The sequence below is a fragment of the Rana temporaria genome, chromosome 11 (assembly GCF_905171775.1).
Source record: "Rana temporaria chromosome 11, aRanTem1.1, whole genome shotgun sequence".
NCBI classification, from domain to species: domain Eukaryota; kingdom Metazoa; phylum Chordata; class Amphibia; order Anura; family Ranidae; genus Rana; species Rana temporaria.
The window spans coordinates 93916377-93930577 of record NC_053499.1 but is presented as its reverse complement, the minus strand read 5'-3'; the positions used below and the strand labels follow the sequence as shown (position 1 = coordinate 93930577).

Sequence of the window (14201 nt, the reverse complement as noted above, 5' to 3'; positions counted from 1 at the left end):
TGATGCGTTCCAGCCTGGAACACGGAAGTGCACCGTATCACGGCAGTTACCTGATTCAGTGCTTATGCACTGCACCACGCCTCTGCTGCCTATAAACGCATTCACTTGGCTTCCAAGGGGCGTTCTATTATTGTCAGCCGTTCCGGCCACGCTACAATAGAGGCAACGTTATGGCCAGCTAGCAACAGAACCTCACTGCGTCCAGGCTGCCATCGCTCCCTATGCTGCAACACCGCTCCAGGCAACAACTACAACTTTAGTGCTATTGCACCTACTACAACCTTGATGCCTTTGCTGAATACCCTACACCACGGAACCCCGATCCTATACATTGAAGTCTACAAACGGATAAGTAGCCATTCTATCACTTGTAGTCCTATAAGAAGATCTACTGCTAGTGTTCCATCTGTTACAATTGTGTTACTAAATATGCCGTTTGTATATTAACAAACTTATTGGGATACACTGCTGTGCTAAGGACTGTTTACTAAAGAGTACCTTAAAGGGTCAGTTACTCAAGTTACTTGTGCAATATTCGCCTCATATATGCAACTGCTATTACCTGAGCTATATTGCCTCTCACATGTAATTACTATTATGTTTGCAATATTCACCTCGTAGATGCAATTATAATTATCTAAGCTATATTGCCTCTCATACGTTACTTATAGTTGTCGCAACAACTTCTAGTTACCACATGTACTTTCAAAGTACCTAAGCTATAAATTGCTACTCTTATGCAACTATCAGTTGTCGCTACAACGCATATTTACTACGTGCTGACATAAGTTCCTACTTGTATATGGGCCTATGCCCTAAAGTTGCGGAACATGTTCGCCTAAAACTTTCTATGCTAAGGGTTGATGTATTCTATACCTTCTCCCTTAGTCGCCTAATGCACAACGCTATGTAATACTCATAATCACTAGCGTACAATTGTGCATTGCAATCTTTTAGTACATAATATAATTTTAAACGCTAAGCTCTGGTCGCATGTTGTAATGCGTCCATTCTTAGTAGCTCAATGCCTCTCTTTATGCGACAGAGAGATGATGTAGAGATCCCCCAAACTCCTGTTGCGAGGAGTGACGCCTGGGGCCAATACTGAGTTGTCACATGAAGAAGCGCATTGGAATCCTTGCATCCGCAGTTGTGGTTCACTCCTGTTTTCATAGAGTTGTTACAGTTATCCTCTGATTTTCTGCTGCAAGCTGCAACATACTGGGACCTTCCTGATGCCAGATCACCTATCATATACATTCATGACAAGTCCCTCTTTACCTATGATTCTGTTAGTGGTTTTAATCCTTTTTGGGGATATTAAAAGGTTTAATTCTGCACTTAGAGGCGCCTTTTTATTTTATGTGCTACCAAACATGACCGATTCAAGTGAGTGGGGTCATGCTGCAACCGCATTTAATGCAGGTGGTGTTGGTGTTCTTTTTTCAAGGTTAAAGGGGTTGTAAAGGTTCATTTTTTATTTTCTTAATAGGCTCCTTTAAGCTAGTGCATTGTTGGTTCACTTACCTTTTCCTTCGATTTCCCTTCTAAATGTTTTTTTTTTCCTTTGTCTGAATTGTTCACTTCCTGTTTCTCCTCAGTAAGCTTGCGCCCATGTTCTGGCTGGGGGTTAGTCAGCCAGAACAGCTTACTGAGGAGGAACAGGAAGTGAGAAATTCATACAAAGAAAAAAACATTTAGAAGGGAAATCGAAGGAAAAGGTTAGTGAACCAACAATGCACTAGCTTACAGCACCTTTAAAACAGTGAGGAAGAGGTTATACATTGACTTTCATTTGCCTGTCAACCACCCTTTGAAATGAGATCCTGTGCAAATCACTTTTCAGAAGGATGGCAAGGACTGTTGCAAATCTGAATGAGCACAAAATGTTGCTTGCAGCCTCCTATGGCATGTACAGCACATTTATGGTGTGGCTGCAATGCCCCAGAAGTGTTTAAAAAAAAAACCTCACAGGGTATATTAGGAGTGTTGCTTGACATGAATTAAGGGCTCATTCACAAGTGCCACACCTCTACAAAGTGATCCACACTTAGATTGCTTTTTAGAGGTGGCTGACAGGTGGTGAGGAGTAGGGATGAGCTCCAGCGTGTTCGCACACTCCACGTGCAGAGTCCGCCAGGAAGTCTGCAAGGCACTGCGCTAATTGCAGCCAGGGAGACATTTCCCGATGCTTGGCTGTAGAGATCGGGAAATGTCTCCCTGGCTGTGATTAGCAGCGCCGTGCAGACTTCATGCCGGGCTGTGCACGTGTACCATGTGAACACGCCAGAGCTCATCCCTAGTGAGGAGGTTATGTTACTTCCTCACTTCCTGATTTAAATCTATAATTGCCTAAGCCCGCACTGCAAATGGTTGTGGTGCAGTTCTGGTACAGCCAAACAGAACTACATTTGTTTCATTTGGCAGCAGCACCGACCGCCCCCGTTTTCTTACCTGACCCCTCAAAAGTCCCATGCCATGAACTTGCTTCTCGGCTCATTCATTGGTTGATTGAAAGCAGCGCAGCCATTGGCTGGTGCTGCTGTCAATCACATCCAATGATGCGGTGCGCCGGGCCGAGTGATACAGTGAGCGTGCCCGCAATAACTCATTACCATGCAAGCTTGCTCGCATGAAGGTGATGAGTTCTTGCAAGGGGGAGCAGAGACAGCCGCCAAGGGACCCCATAAGACCAGGTTCAGGGCCGCTCTGTTTAAAACGAGCTGCACATTGGAGGTAAGTATAACATGTTTGTTATTTAACCCCCCCCCTAACAAGGCCTACAATGCATCCGCATCCAATAGCAACATCCAGGCTGCTTTAAAATTCAACCCTTGTGTAACATAGCCTAGTGGTGTGACATGTCCAAGCAAATGAACAGACTGGTTTGTGAAGTGAAACACAAACACTGTACAACACTACTAAAGTGGATATACAGTTTGCTTCTGTTCCACCACTGTCCTTATCTATGTACCTATAGAAGCCATGCAAACAAACTGAAGAGTTATTTACACCGAGGTATTCTTCACATTTCACAATAAAAAATATCACCACCTGAACATTTATATCCTCCTTCACCAAGTGAACAACTGCCATCCAGATATTTCTCCTTCCCAACCCCCTCGCAGTAATAATGACTACAAGTAGAGGTATCATGGGAGGAACCCCTTCCCCTCGATTCACGCCGTGTTCACTTTTTCACATTTTTAGCCACACTCACATATTGCATACAATCCTGCCAACCAATACCTGATTACAAGATCACATTGTTGAGTCGTCAAAAAGTTCACATTCTTCATTTCTCTCAAAAGTTGTAGCGGCTAGTTCCTACCCAGGAGAAAGACCCTGGTGATGTCAGCAGACCATGTGACTGTTTGGTCACATGATACAGAGCGCTATAGGAAATGAATGAGATTCAATGCGGCTGCTCAGTGCAGCTCTGCAAGAAAGGTATTCACATGGCTTTTTTCTCTAGGAACTTCTGCCAGGGAGCTGTACTGTATTTTGGTGTATATGGGTCTGTCCTGCGCTGGAAGAAATGTATGTACAGGGAATGTGGCTGCTCAGTAAGAAAAGTATGTACACGTTTTTTTCCTGCTGGAATTTCTACTAGGGAGCGGGACTGTCTCCTGTATGAGGGGCTCTGTCCCTCGCTGTATAGTGGGGCTCTGTTCCTCGCTGTATGTGTTTTCCATTGAAGTCAATGGAGGACGCGTTTGCATTCTCTCTCCTCTTGGTGAAACATGTAGGTCTAGTTTCCATCCTCCAGATTCACCTGGTAAATTCTGAGGATGGCAACTAGCTTGCTCAATGTGAACTGGTTAGTTCCCATCCCACAGAATGGCATTTTGCCCCCTAGTGTTCAGGTCATGTATAAGGATGGGAGCTAGTTCCCATCCTGCCAAATGACCTTTCTTCATTATTACAATACAGGTCATATAGAGCAGTGGTTATCAACCCTGTCCTCAGGGCCAACTAACAGGCCAGGTTTGCAAGATAACTGAAATACATCACAGGTGATTGCAGTATTCTAGTCTGCATCCCCCCAAGGTAATACATAAAACCTGGCCTGTTGGTGGGCCCTGAGGAGAGGGTTGATGACCACTGATAGAAGGATGGGAACTGGACAGTTCACTGTGATGGAGCTAGTTCTCATCTCACTAAATTACCTTTCTTCATTGTTACCATACAGGTCATATAGAGGGATGTAAACTAGACAGTTCACTATAGGGATGTCCCGATACCACTTTTTTTAAGACAGAGTACAAGTACCGATACCTTTTTTCCAAGTACTCGCTGATAACGAATACCGATACTTTTTTTTTTTTTTTTTTTTTTTTATTATGTCATGTCACAGTGGCACATGTGTCAGTATTTCTTTCTGTTTTACTACTTTTTGTTATGTGTTATTTTATTTTTTTTTTTTTTTATTTTTTTTTTTTTACAATGCTTTCTTAGGGGGGAGTGGATGGTGTCAGTGTTTTTTTTTTTTTTTTTATTGCAATTTTTTTTTTTTTGCCCTGTTGGGGGGATTTGGTGAGATATTAGGGGTCTTAACAGACCTCTGACATATCCCATTTGAGGCAGAGAAAAGGACCTAAGGAGTAAGGACACCGATTTCCAAGTCCCTTTCTCGGCTGCACTGAGAGTAAATAGAGAGAAGACAGCGAGCGGTTCCTCTCCATTCATAAACTGAAACATCGTAAACACAGGTTACAATTTTTCAGTTATATGAATGGACAGTCAGTGATCACTGACTGTTTATTCGGAAAAGGTTGGAGCCGGGTTTAGAGGCTCCTACCTTTGCTCTCCATCCTGACAGAGGGGGCGGAGGAGGATATGGAGGGTGACACAGAGTGCAGAGGGGGACATGGAGGGTGACACGGAGGGAGAAAGCAGAAGAAAGGAGGGTGACACAGAGTGAGGAGGGGAACAGCAGCAGCACGGAAGGGGGACACGGAGCGCAGAGGGGGAGAGAAGCACGAATGGAGGATACAGGGACAGTCAGCGGTGATCCGTGCAGCTTTGGGGGGGGGGGGAGTTACAAGCACTGATCACCGCCGTATAGATTTCACTAAAACAGCTAAAAGGAGGGGGGGGGGTCCGGGAGAAGCTGTCAGGCTGTATTGAAATCTTTACAGGGAGATCGGTGCTTGTAAGTCCCCCCCCCCCCCGCCACACCGATCATCTCTGACTGCCCAGTTATTGAGTGAAGCATCGGAGCATTTATCGTTATCAGGACAACCCTAGTTCACTATGAAGGAGCTAGTTATTTGTTTGATATATATGTACCTTTAAGTTTTTGGATTATTAGTATATGGGAATGTTAAGAGCAGACTTAAAGGGTCACTAAAGGAATTTTTATTTTTTTAGCAAAATAGCTTCCTTTACCTTACTGCAGTCCTGGTTTCATGTCCTCATTGTTCTTTTTGCTCTGATGTTGCTGTAATTCTTCTCTGTTCTGGACACTTCCTGGTTGTCTGTTTCCTGATGACCACAGTACTGGGAGATTCTAGTTTCATTTTCCAAACCATCACGGCTCTGTACATGCAGAGGCAGGATAACATGCAAAAACGAAACTAGAGGTACATTATATGATTGATTTCTCAAGTCGTCTTCCAGGATGGCACCCTGAGAGATGACTGGCTCCACCTGACAGGAAACACAATCAAAAAGAGGTTAAAAACCCCGCCCCTCCCCATGCTCTTCAGTTTTTGATTGTGTTTCCTCACAGCGAAACAATTTTTTATTTTCCTGACCTAAGGCCTGGGGCTGGTGGTCCCCCCCTGGGTAGCCTCTGGTTCTAGGTGGTTTTATCCCTCCTAGGGGGTCCCTTCCTACTCAGGGAGGCCTCACTGGAGTGAGCTGGAAGAACCCCCCTGAGCGCTGGAGTCTTCTAGGATAGTGGCTATCCCCCTACCTTGGAGGTTTGTGGATCAGGCTTTCTCCGGTGTTTTCCTGGCCTTCTTGTGCGTTCTGAGAGGTGGTTCGTGGTTCCCTGTTTGAATTTGGCACCATTTTTCCGGCGTCTATGCAGGAGCCAGCCGGCGCAGGGCGATGACATCACGCACGCGCGTGTCAGCCCGGGTCCGGCACTGGCAAGATGGTGACCACCAGCGGCTTCAGCACGCCAGGAAAGACTCACACCAGAGTCAGGATCACTGGAGACACGCAAGCACACGCAGCAGCCGAGAGAGAGAGAGGCGCCCTCGTCCTCCCTCAACATGGAGTGGGAGGACCTGCCGTCCATGGCCATGGCTGCGGAGGAGGCCACTGGGGGTAAGTCTACCTAAATGTGCAGGGGACATGGTGGGCTGGGACCCGTTTTTCTTTCCCCTGTTATTTATGTGCATTTTATGTGTATCCCTTCTTTTATCAGGGGAGGACATCATTGCCCAGGGGGGGTGCTAGTCGCAAAGACACTACCTGTTTTAAAAGATGTGGCTATTGCAATAGTAAACCCTTTCTGTGCTAAGTGCATTCAGAAATTAACTGGGAAGGAGACCTCTTAAATCGTGAAAGAATTTCTTGAGGTCCAGTCTCGGATGCTCTCTACACTTAAGGAATTTCAAACATCCTGTAAAAGTAAAGAGCCTGAACCCCCCACTGCAGGGCCCTCCTCTCAGGAAAGTTCCTCTTCTCGTCTTTTTTATAGGCTCCGCCAGGAGTCCCTAGGGCCTCTGGTATCTGACTCTGAGGACTCAGAGATCCCCCCTCAGGAGGAGGGTATGGCAGATAGTCAGGCGGAGGTAGAAGATGAGGATGCCAGGACAGGCAGATATATTTTTTCAGCCGTCGAGATGGAGGGCCTCCTTGGGGCAATTTATGCCTCCGAGGAGATTCTGCAGACAGGTGTCCACACAGGATAGGTTATACCAGGGCTTAGTGAAGTCTCAGTCTAAGCCCATTCCGGTACACCAGTCCCTCAAGGACATCATCCTCAGGGAGTGGGCCGAACCAGAGAAGAAGCTTCTAAGGTACAAAACTTGGAAGCGTCGGTGCCCATTTAAATAAGAGGAGCACAATAAGTTCTTCAAGGTTCCTAGGTTAGACGCTTCCCTCGCGCAGGTTTCCAAGCAGTCGGACCTCTCCTTTGAGGATACGGGCAACTTGAAAGACTCTATGGGTAGGCGGGCTGAGACCTCCTTGCGTAGGGCTTGGGAGGCTAATGCGGCAGCCTTGAGCCCCGCATTAGCTTCAGACTGCGTTGCGAGGAATGCAGATTCATGGATCTCCAAGTTAATGGAACATGTTTCCCAGGTTCCAGATTCCAAGGGGATTCTGGACTCCCTACAGGTCATAGGTAGTGCAGTGGCTTACCTAGCGGATGCCACGGTAGAGTCTGTGCGTTCTACCGCAAAGACAGGAGCCCTCATCAACTCTGCTAGGAGAGCAGTATGGGTCAAGACATAGAATGGTGATCTTGCGTCCAAGAACCGCCTTTGTGGTCTTCCCTTCGAGGGCTCCCTCCTTTTTGGTACCGGCCGAGATCAGGCTCTGACTAGAGCCTCAGAAAAAGGTATACGCTTTCCTACCAAGTCTAAACAGATCCCCTCAAGTCAGCAGGCCTTCTGCAAAACGTTGCAGAACTTGCAGAGCAGGGGGTCATAGTCCCAGTTCCTCTGGACCAAAGAGGTTTGGGGGTTTACTCCCATATCTTTGTGGTCCCAAAGCCGTCAGGGAAGTTTCGGCTGAGAATCAATCTGAGACCCCTGAATGCCTCTCTCCTTCACAAGAAGTTTCGTATGGAGAGTGTTTACAGCCTCAGGATGCTTCTGCTGAGGGAGGTATTCATGGTGACCATCGATTTAAGGGACACTTATCTTCACGTCCCAATTTTTTCGGGCCACCAGAAGTTCCTCAGGTTTGCGATTGCCTCCACCCAGGGAGTGCAGCATTGGCAATTTGCTGCCCTTTCTTTCGGACTGGCCTCCAGTCCAAGGGTCTTTACAAAGGTCCTGGCGGAGGCAGTCACTTTCCTACACTTGCAAGGGATAGCACTAGTCCCCTATCTCGACGATCTGTTACTTTACAACCAGAGTCAGGATCTCCTTCTTGCGGATCTGGCCACTTTCATGACTACCTTGGAATCCCTGGTTTGGATTATCAACAAGGAGAAATCTTCACTCCTTCCGGAGCAGAGGAAGCTCTATCTAGGGTTTCTGATGGACTCCCTGGAAAGGAAGCTGTTTTTGCCCGAGGACAAGATCCGGGGTCTCATGGCAGCGGTCAGGTCAGCAGTGGGGAGAGCAGAGTCCTCTTTCAGGGACATCCTGAGGCTGCTAGGCTTAATGACCTCTTGTATCCCTGCGGTCCCGTGGGCACAGCTCCACTCCAGACCCCTCCAATTCTTCCTCCTCTACTCCTGGGACGGAAAAAGGGAATCCCTAGATCTCAGGGTCAGTGTCCCAGATCCAGTGAAGTTCACATTAAGCTGGTGGCTTCTTCCGCAGAACCTTCAGATGGGTCTTCTGTGGAGTCAGACCGAACCCGTCAGGATCACCACAGATGCCAGCACCTGGGGGTGGGGGGCTCACTTGGACGAGCTCCATGCCCAGGGTTCCTGGACCCAGTGTCAGAGGGAGGCCTCTTCAAACTACCGCAAGCTATTAGCACCAGATCCCGCACCCTTCTGGAGTGGTCTCTAGAGATCCTGGGCAGAACTGAGGATTGACGCCCTCTGTTGAAGTCTAAACCAATGATGAAACGCGTCAAGGTGTGACGCTTATTCCATGACCAGAGACGCTGTACAGCCCCCAGGAGCAGGAACAGGAGATTTTGGCAGACATCTGTATCTTCAAAGGCTCGTAGGGAGAAGCTGACAGGCACAGTACTGATTTCGTTTTATGCTTGATTACTGTTTATTTGTGGTACGCACAATATACAAAGGGGATGTTATTTTGGGCACAATAAATGATTTTAAACTGTATTACACTATATGAGTGTTTCTTCCATTATATGTATGCGGTTTGAAATTTACATTCCTGCTGGTGAAGTGCATCTTCCGGGAGATATACACAGACATATAATCCAGGCCCTTTTTATTCAATCTTGTGGTGAGTGCATCCCCAACAGGGGAGTAAACATCCCCCCACGTGGTGAACACCCCTTTGGTGAAAGTGTAGTAGTATATGTTGTAGTATATGGATGTGTATGTGTGTGTGTGTGTATATATATATATATATATATATATATATATATATATATAATCTCTATATCTATATTATATGAGTCTAACATATACAGGCCGGATTTCAAACCTGTGATTCAAATAGACAGGAAGAGTCTCAAAACATTACTCAATCAGTTTAATTAAATTCAGAAACAGGATGGAGCCGTTTTTACATATCAAACCACTATTCAGATCACATGCAATCTAATTACTTATTAGAGGGGGGCTTATTAGTATGCAAGGATGCATACTAATTAGTGACTTCGGCTGAAGTCACATCCTGTCTTTTAAGAGTGGCAGGTAAATATGTCCTGCTGTCTTTCAATTAAGAGACAACCAATCAAATTGGTCAGCTATTCAAAAGAAACAATATATAATGTTGGGAATTTCTGGTTACCAGTTAGAGAATATACCCCCACGTATTCTCTGCATGAACATGTGAAGGCATAGATCTAAAAGGGATCAGAACATGTATTCTCTAAGATGAGACTTTGACACTACATTACTCTGTTGGATTCTTGTATCGTCTGTGGACTTTGTATGTTATTGGAAGATCCATTAAATGCGTTCTCTGGAGAACCTGGTGTGAGTTGCTGCGGAACAACGTAATTTATGGTCATTATACTAAACATCTAAGATATTAATTATCTGACCGGAGTACTGGGCACACATATACTTGTACATATATAATGTAGTGATAAAGTATATGTGTGCCCAGTACTCCAGTACTCCGGTCAGATAATTAATATCTTAGATGTTTAGTATAATGACCATAAATTACGTTGTTCCGCAGCAACTCACACCAGGTTCTCCAGAGAACGCATTTAATGGATCTTCCAATAACATACAAAGTCCACAGACGATACAAGAATCCAACAGAGTAATGTAGTGTCAAAGTCTCATCTTAGAGAATACATGTTCTGATCCCTTCTAGATCTATGCCTTCACATGTTCATGCAGAGAATACGTGGGGGTATATTCTCTAACTGGTAACCAGAAATTCCCAACATTATATATTGTTTCTTTCTCAAGTCGTCTTCCAGGACGGCACCTTGAGAGTAGACTGGCTCCACCTGACAGGAAACACAATCAGAAAGAGGTTTAAAAGCCCCGCCCCTCCCCGTGCACCTCAGTTATTGATTGTGTTTCCCACCAGCGAAACAGTTTGTTATTTTTTATCAGACCTAAGGCCTGGGGCTGGTGGTCCCCCTCCGGGTACTGAGCAGTGGGTCCTGGGGGCCGTCCCTGCCTCAGCTTAAAGGTGTAATGCCTGTCCCGGGGGGTTTTCCCCGTGTGATAGGGGGGGGGGAGGAAGATTGCAAACAATACCCCCCTTCTTTCCTTTCTGTAGGAATCCCTGGGATAGTGGCTATTCCAGTACTCCTATGTGGCCATGTTCCCTCTCCTCCAGGACCCCTTACCTGCTGGGCGGGTGTGAGGGCTTCCTCAGCGTGGCTCCGGTGTACTGTCCTCCCGGGGACATTTTCGAATGGAGCCAGCAGTCGACGCCGCGTCACAGGCGGCGCGCGGTGATGACGAAGTTCCTCTTCCGGTCTTCACCAAAATGGCGGCCGCCAGCGGCGTCGGCTCCTCGCTGTTCTCACTGCAGCAAGGAGGAGAGTGGCGCCTACACGACTTCGCTATGGAGCGCGAGGATCGTTCGCTAGCAGCCGCTGCCGAGGACACCACCAAGGGTGAGTCTGCCTCAGAATGTCAGGGGGGCATATTGGACTGGGTCCTCTCCCTCCCCCCCCCCCCCCTCTCCTCTCCTCTCACACTTGATGTTTGAACTGTGATATATTTTTTCTCTCCCCTTACAGGGGAGGAGGTTTCTGCCCAGGGGGAAGCTGCTATTCTCTCCCTAAAACACACTTCCAAAACCAAGAGGTGTGGTAACTGTAGCATTAAGCTGGCTGCAGATTACTCCAAACTTCTTTGTGCCAAATGCATACAAAAATTGACAGCAAAGGAAACTTCCCTGATTATGAAAGAATTCCTAGCTGTCCAATCCCAAATGCTCTCCACATTAAAGGAATTTAAGGACACCTTAAAAAATAGGGATCCTGAGCCCATAGCAGCCGGCCCCTCTTCTCAAGAGAGCTCATCCACCCCAGTGCCACGAGTTTCCAGGGCTAGGGAGTCTCTCCTATCTGACACCGAAGATTCAGAGGCTCCAGAAGATGGGGTAGTTGATAGTCATTCTGAGGATGAGGATGAGGATGCCAGATCAGGCAAATATATTTTTTTCTACAGATGACATGGGGGGTCTGCTGTCTGCTGTCTATGCCTCTGAGGGGATCCAGCAGCCAGCAGAGCTGGTGTCACCTCAGGACAGAATGTACCAGGGTTTAGCTAAACCCCAGCCAAAGGTTATCCCAGTCCATCAGTCACTTAAAGATATAGTTCTGAGGGAATGGGCTGAGCCTGAAAAGAAACTACTAAGGTACAAGACCTGGAAGAGGCGCTGTCCCTTTAAGGAGGAGTTAGAAAATACTTTGTTTAAAACTCCTAAACTAGATGCATCTCTAGCCCAACTCTCCAGGCAGTCTGACCTCTCGTTTGAAGATGCAGGAAACTTAAAGGATTCCTTAGACAGGCGGGCAGACACCTCCCTTCGCAGGGCCTGGGAGGCTAATACGGCCGCCCTTGGACCCGCTTTAGCCTCTTCCTGCATCGCTAGGAATGCAGATACCTGGTTAACCAGACTTCTGGAGCATGTACCTCAGACCTCCAAGTTTAAAGAAATTAGAGATTCTCTTACAGTCATTGGCAGTGCGGTTGCCTATCTTGCAGACGCATCGATTGAAACAGTCCGATCCTCTGCTAAGACGGGTGCTCTCGTCAACGCCGCCAGAAGGGCGGTATGGCTCAAGACATGGGAAGGTGATCTTGCTTCCAAGACCCGTCTATGTGCCCTGCCCTTTGAAGGTACTCTTCTCTTTGGGGCAGGACTTGATCAAGCTCTAACTAGGGCCTCAGAAAAGGGGAAACGGTTCCCCCCAAAACCTAGACCTAACAGGAGAAGATTTTTTCGAGGCCCCCAGAATAAAAACAGACCTTCTGACCGAAGATCGGCCTTTAATAAGCGTTGGATCGCGGGAAAGGATAAGCCAAAAGGGGGTATCCTTTTCCCCGATCCCAAACCCGCAGGTAAGGACTCCAAGTGACTTAAGAGTCGGGGGAAGACTCTCCCAATTTTTTCCAGCCTGGGAGAGTATAACACGGAGTCCTCACATTCTGCAAATAGTGAGGGAGGGTTACAGATTGGAATTCCGACAACTTCCCCCCCCCAATATTTCTCCTCACTCATCTACCCCAAGATCCCCTCAAGGCAGCTGCCCTTCTGGGAAGTGTCACAGATCTAGCTCAGCAGGCAGTCATAATCCCAGTTCCGCCAGGACAACAGGGTCAGGGGGTGTACTCACATATTTTCATGGTGCCCAAACCTTCGGGGAAATTCCGATTGATCATAAATTTAAAACTTTTAAATACCTTTCTCCTCTACAAGAAATTCCGCATGGAAAACATTTACAGTCTCAAGGGACTGTTGTTAGAAGGAGTCTTTATGGTAACCATAGACTTGAGGGACGCCTACCTCCATGTCCCAGTCTTCAGGGACCATCAAAGGTTCCTCCGATTTGCCATTGCCTCCCCTCAGGGGATTCAGCACTGGCAGTTCACCGCACTCCCCTTTGGTCTGGCCTCCAGCCCAAGGGTTTTCACGAAGGTCCTGGCAGAGGTGGTCGCCTTTCTACATCTGAAAGGGATCTCCCTTGTCCCCTACCTGGACGACCTACTGCTTTTCAACCCCAGCCGAGAACTCCTTCTCTCGGATCTGGCCACCGTCCTGACTACTCTGGAATCTTTGGGATGGATTGTAAACAGAGAAAAATCTTCTCTCCTCCCAGAACAGAGAAAAATGTATCTGGGATTCCTGATAGATTCCATAGAGAAAAAGCTGGTTCTTCCAGAGGACAAGATCCAGAGACTCGGGTCAGTGGTCAGGTCCGTCATGGGGTCAATAGAAATTTCCCTCAGACAGATCATGAGGTTACTGGGACTGATGACCTCATGCATCCCAGCGGTCCCATGGGCCCAGCTTCATTACAGATCCCTGCAGGCCTTCCTGCTCTCCTCCTGGGACGGGAAGGACTCATCCCTAGACTCCAGGGTCAGCATCCCGGAGTCAGTAAAATGCACACTGGGGTGGTGGCTCATTCCTCAGAATTTGGAGGAAGGCCTCCCATGGAACCAGACAAATCCTCTCAGGATAACCACGGATGCCAGCTCCTGGGGGTGGGGAGCCCACATGTCGGGTCTCCAGGCCCAGGGGTGCTGGGATCGACAACAGAGCAGGTCCTCTTCCAACTTCCGCGAATTATTAGCGGTCGGGAAGGCCTTGGAGGCGTTCGAGGAGAGAGTCATAAACCAAGAAATACAGATTCTCTCCGACAACGCAACCACGGTGGCGTTCATAAATCACCAGGGAGGCACCAGGTCCCGTTCCCTCCTAAGGCTGTCCTTAGAAATTCTGAGTTGGGCAGAACAGAGAGTCCTCTCCCTTTCAGCAATCCACATCAGGGGAGTCCTAAACTTAGAAGCGGACTTTCTAAGCCGCCAACCCATCCTCCAGGGGGAGTGGGAATTAAATCGAGAAGTCTTCGACTGGGTTCGACATCGTTTCGGCAACCCAGAGATAGACCTCTTCGCGAACAGGAAGAACAGGAAGGTAGAAAGGTTCTTCTCCCTCTCCCGGGATCAGGGATCGGAGGGTGTGGATGCGTTGGCCCAGGCCTGGACATTTCAGCTGGCCTATGCTTTCCCTCCCCTGAGTCTGATCCCAAGGGTCCTACAGAAACTGAGTCGCTCACGGGGGAAGCTGATCCTGATCGCTCCCCAGTGGCCCAAAAGAGCGTGGTTCCCAATGTTAGAACGTTGGTCAGTTCTTCCTCCCCTTCCTCTCCCGGTCCGAGTGGACCTTCTGCGGCAGGGACCGATCTTTCACCCAGAGCCCGACTTTTTCAGTCTG

The 14201-nt window shown here is 47.7% G+C and overlaps 1 protein-coding gene across 3 annotated transcripts in view; it reads right to left on the bottom strand.

Moving 5' to 3' along the window:
* PSKH1 (protein serine kinase H1) overlaps positions 1-3392 on the bottom strand; it is a 202034-nt gene extending 198642 nt beyond the window's left edge. For all 3 annotated transcript variants that reach the window (XM_040328770.1, XM_040328769.1, XM_040328771.1), the window contains exon 1: positions 3250-3392. The gene's annotated coding sequence lies outside the window, so the exon portion shown is untranslated. The remainder of the gene's footprint in view (positions 1-3249) is intronic.
* Between the last annotated feature and the right edge of the window lie 10809 nt (positions 3393-14201).